General features: G+C 32.2%; 1 pseudogene; it reads left to right on the forward strand.

Annotated features, from left to right (window-relative positions):
• Positions 1 to 740: 740 nt before the first annotated feature.
• Positions 741 to 3,135, forward strand: LOC107865097 (annotated as a pseudogene).
• The last annotated feature ends 2,632 nt before the right edge of the window (positions 3,136 to 5,767 follow it).

Below are 5,767 nucleotides of genomic sequence, written 5' to 3' on the forward strand. Positions count from 1 at the left end.
TAGTTATTTTTGAAAGATCTCCAATAAAAAATAATATTGGTAGATTTTGTAATATAAACTCTAAAATTATATATTTATATGGTTTTCCCTTTAAAGGAAAAAAAACTATTTTAAGCCCACGTGTCTTGCACATATAAAGTTTGATTATTTAAAATTAAATGATTTTGTTATATAGCTATTTTGTAATATAAACTATTTTGTTATATAGCTATTTTTCCTTTTGTTATTTTGTTAATATAATCTAAATCTATATATACTAAATAGTAAGAAAGTCTTGCCTTAGATATTGCTAAGTGGCGGCCTATAATTATGCCATGCGTTTAATATTAGGATAACTTAGTTAAATTAGGTAATGGTTCGTTAGTAGTTATTATTTTTCTAAAATTAAATTAAAATAATTTAAATACTTATACTTTCTAATACAATATTTTATTATATATCTACTACAACTCACCAAAAAATTGTTACAATACGCCACATTTAAAAAAAAAAAATTAAGATTTAAAAGTCGAAATGAAAAAAACTTTTAACTCCCACAAAATAAAATTAACTACACAACTTTCTTAAAAATTCAAATTTTGTGATATTTTTAGTTATAATGATGGTTATCTATTTAATTTAATTTATAAATATATTTCATGTATATTCTATATTATTACAAACTTCATGAGAAAGAAACTTATTGTGTTTGTATTAAAAAAAAAAAAAACTAAAGATTCTATCTATATTTTTAATATTTGTATAGTAACCTTTAATACAAAAAAAATAAAAAAACAAAAGAAGAAAAAAGATTTTAATAAATTAAACCACATCATTTCCTCAATTCTCTCACCCCACGTAACTATTCCCTTTTTAATTTCCTCCACGTTCACAGTGCATTACATGCACTTAATAAGACATGGGTATTCACAACCTACTCCGTAACTAGTCTTAAATTGTGTGAGAATTACAAACAGAGCAAGTCAAATCTACATTTGAATTAATCAATCAATGGAGGCTTTGTCTGCACAATTGCCCATTTCGACTTTAGCAAGTTAGTTTTCTTTTTAGAGTTTGTTCAAGATGCAATTTTCACGGGTTATTTTCATGATTTTTGCTAATGGATTAAGTTGTTTTGCTTTTTTAAAGTAATTTTGAAGGTGCCGACTTCATTTTTTTGGGCAATTTACCTTCTGGGTTTCTCCCATTTTGAGTTGAGCAAATTAGTTTTCTTTTTACGCAGTTTGTTTTGCATTCAATTTTTATGAATTACTTTTCAAATTTATGCTAATTGGTTGAGTGTTTGTGTTGACTGTTGTTCTTTATTAAGGTATTTTGAAGAAACGTGTTGGGAGAATTCAATATTTAATGTTACGGAAGTGTAGATTCTTACAATCTTTGAAATATAGATCCAAGGTGTTGTTGACAAAAGAAAATACTTAGATTTCACTCTTGAAAGCACCCATAGTTGGTTCCAGTTCATAAGATTCATCTAAACAGGTGTTGACACTTCTCCCCCAAAAATTCTTTATCCGGAGAAGTATAAGTTCTTTGACATATCCATATATCTCTTTATACATATGCGGTAAGAGAATGTGATTTAAAAAGTGTAGTTTCAACATAAATGTTTATCAATAATTCTTGCACAATTATGATGACTATTTCTTGAATTTGAATTCAGTTTTTGCAAAGGAAATTGGTGGGCGGTGAGGTAGTAAGGAACTGTGCATTACCTTCTAATTCCAGTGAAAGTGTCATATCTCTAGAAGGTTGTTCTTCTGCTTTTGGAAATCTTCTTTGTTGCATTATGTTCATGTTTGTTGTTGATTTTGAGATTTTCAAATGTTGCTTATATTGTCATCTTTTGCGACTGCATTCGAATACTGTTGTTATCTTCAATTTGGTGCTAATCCCCACACTCAATCCAAGAAAATAGAGGAAATAGGGATACATTTATGAATAATGGATTTTTTTTTTTTTTTTCAAAAAATCAAGAAAAATAAAGTCAAAACTTGAAGATAAATTGTTATCAGTCTTTAATTCTTTGGCATAGCATATATTCATGTATCATATCATCTGCTAATTATTTTCTTCTATGCATGCAGTTGAACGCACAATTTGGGTATGAGTTGATAAATATTGAATGTTATCAAAACTATAGTGTACATCACTAAACAAAACTTAAAGACCAAAACTAACACTTACTGTGAGCATCCATATTGCATTCTCAACTTCCTCTGCATTTGATTTAACATATCAATGATTTAATGTGCATATCAACTTTGTGATCCTCCTTGAGATTCAATATGAGTGTTGGAATTTCCCCTTTTATCGAGCATTCTGATCCAGCTTAAGGACAATGATAAGGACTAAATTTGCAAATGTCTTTCGTGTTTTAGCTTTCTATTGTAAGCTAATATTTTGTGACATCCGAGATTTTGATGTCTGCAGGACAATTCCAGTGACTTTGCTACTTCCTCTAAGGCTAAGCACCTTATATTTCCAAGTTCAACTTGGCAAGTAGGACAACAATTTGTGCTCTAATTATGCAGTTTGTGCATAGTGTATGGCCATTTGGACACTACAAGGATTGTATGCAATACTAAGTGTAAGTAAAAAGATTCAGATAAAGTATGTAATTGTGGTTATGTATCTGCAAATTATGTAACATAGTTTTGTAAACAAAGCTATTTATAGTAATGAAACTATACTACTACTACATTTTAGGATGATTGTATGATGATATAAAGAGTTTGATTAACCGAGGGATGCGGTCTTGCGGTGGATGAAGTTGGCGAAAATCATAGGAGACTATGGGTAAAATACTTGCAGCGACACTGAAAATAAGTTGCAACCCTAAGTGTGTAAGGCAACTAAAGGAATATCAAACATGTACTAAAAGGATAAAAGGTGATGAATTTTGACACAAGCATTGCACTGGACAGTATTTTGATTATTGGCACTACATTGACAAATGTGTTGTTGCCAAGCTAAGCAATTTGACCATCTCAAGTTACACAGGAATATAAGTTGTTGTTCATTGTTATTTTATGTTGCCTTTGTTATCTTTTATGTATTTTTGGGTACAAGAATTTGTATTTAGGCACAACAACTTCAACACTAGTTCAAGTGAAAAACAAAAACACTATGCAGTACAAAAACACCCTCAACACAAGATTAAAGTGATTTTTCTAAGAAGTGTGTTTTATTTTTTCAGAAATTAAGATGAAATAGAAATATAAAGCCAAGTCCCCCAACTTCACGGAGTGTCCTTAAGGAATAATTTCCCTCACTGTACCTAAAGTTTTGGAATCTTTCTCCCAGGATAAAATGGCTTTCAATCCAACTATAGTGGTACCTCAAATGATTGGATTCGTCGAACTCACTCAAATTGATCACAAAAAATGTTTTGAAGACAAGAAGAGTTTTTATTTCAGAAAATTTTTCATTCATAAACCTGTGGATAAATGCAGGTTTATATAGCCATCAAGTGCCCCTTTCCAAAGGTGGCAATGGTTCATCTGAAAAGGTGTATCCTTTGGAAGAGTCATGTTTGTTCATTCGAAAAATTGTGTCTTTTTCTGAACAGAAACAACTATCTGAATAGACACTCCTTTTTCAAAATAATATGTCTTTTCCTCAAAGGTTGTGTCCCTCCATTTTCCATTCACACCTTTTTCATACATATTGAACCCAACAATCCCTCACATGAATGAAAAATCGCTATTTTTTTGTAAAGTTTTACGGACAAGTATGTGATCATCAAGCAAAGACTGATTGCATCTAGATAAGTGGGTTTTCCTTTGAACTTTCCGTAGTGAACATGCATCGGATACACTCAATCAATTAGTAGATTTGATATCTTTGAACCGTCGAGCTTTAATGTACATCTAGACAACACATGTCACACAACCATCCTTTTATCAATTATGGTTCTCGCGGTTTTGTTCTTTTCAGCCATAAACAAGTTCCGGTTTTATGAGAGCTTAGAGAATAGATCTTTACTAACATTCTCCTTAAAGCGGCTTCTACTTCGCCCTCACATAGGTGATTTCTAAACGTTCAATCCTATAGATTAAACTACTTGGTCAAATCTGTCAAATTTAGATAATCATTAAAAAACTTTTCACTTTAAGTCTTATCCTTGTTTACTAAATATTTTCTACATCATGAGAATGGGTTGAGTAATTGACAATGTTGAACCTGTCAGACACAACTTTATTTGATCTCCTTAAACCTAGCTCTTGGGATCTCCAGTCTGCTAGGTAGAGTTACCGTCATGCTGACTTGTCCTAGGCCTTAAACCCATTCCCTTGGATGTCTTTTCTACTTCTTCTCTAGATAGGCCTTTTGTAAGTGGATCCGACACATTATCCTTTGACTTAACATAGCCAACAGTGATAATTCCACTAGAGAAAAGTTCTCTAACGGTATTATGTCTCCGTCTTATGTGATGAGATTTACCGTTGTACATCATGCTTCCTGCCCTACCTATTACCGTTTGTCTATCACAGTGTATACATACTGGTACCACTGGTTTGGGCTAATAAGAAATATCTTTCAAGAAATTTTGGAGTCATTCTGCTTCTTCACCGGCTTTATCCAATGCGATAAATTCAGATTCCATTGTAGAGCGAGTAATACAAGTCTGTTTGGATGGTTTCCAAGAGAGTGCTCCTCCACCGTTAGTAAATACATATCCACTTGTGGATTTTACTTCGTTCGATCCGGTGATCCAATTTGCATCATTATATCCTTCAAGTACCGCACGATATTTATTATAATGTAAGGCATAGTTTTGAGTGTATTTAAGATACCCCAAAACTCTTTTCATTTCCATCCAATAAGTTTTGTTGGGATTACTTGTGTACCGACCCAATTTACTAATAGTGCATGCTATATCTGATCGTATACAATTTATTATATATATTAAATATCCCAATACTCTTGCGTACTCTAATTGTGAGTCACTTTCACCTTCATTCTTTCGAAGTGCAAAGCTCACATCCAAAGGAGTCTTGACAATACCAAATTTCATATACTTGAATTTGTCATGTACCTTTTCGATATAATGAGACTGTGACAATGCTAACCCTTGTGGAGTTCTATGGATTCTTATCTAAGATCACATCTGCAACTCCAAGGTCTTTCATATCAAACTTGCTTTCGAGCATTCATTTCGTTGCATTTATGTCTGAAATGTCTCTACTGATGATCAACATATCATCCACATATAAACAAACAATGACTTGGTGATTCAAAGTGTCTTTAATGTAAACACATTTATCACATTCATTTATCTTGAACCCGTTTGCCAACATGGTATGGTGAAACTTCGTATGCCATTGTTTAGGTGCTTGATTTAGTTCATACAACGACTTAATAAGTTTACACACCTTATTCTCCTTTCCTAGAACCACAAAACCCTCAGGTTGTTCCATTTAAATTTCTTCCTCTAATTCTTCATTTAAGAATGCGGTTTTCATATCCATTTGATGGATTTCAAGACTATATACCACAGCCAAGGTAATTAACATTCGAATTGATGTTATCCATGTTACTGGCGAGAACGTATCAAAGTAATCAAGGCCTTCTTTTTTCTTGAAGCCTTTTACTACAAGTCTTGCCTTGTATTTGTCAATAGTACCATCCGCTTTCATTTTCCTTTTGAAGATCCATTTAGAACCTAAAGATTTATTTCTTTGAGGAAGATTAACCAATTCCCATGTATGGTTGCTTAAGATTGAACCTATCTCACTATTGACTGCCTCTTTTCAAAAGGATGAGT

Source organism: Capsicum annuum, chromosome 3, assembly GCF_002878395.1.
Source record: "Capsicum annuum cultivar UCD-10X-F1 chromosome 3, UCD10Xv1.1, whole genome shotgun sequence".
NCBI lineage: Eukaryota > Viridiplantae > Streptophyta > Magnoliopsida > Solanales > Solanaceae > Capsicum > Capsicum annuum.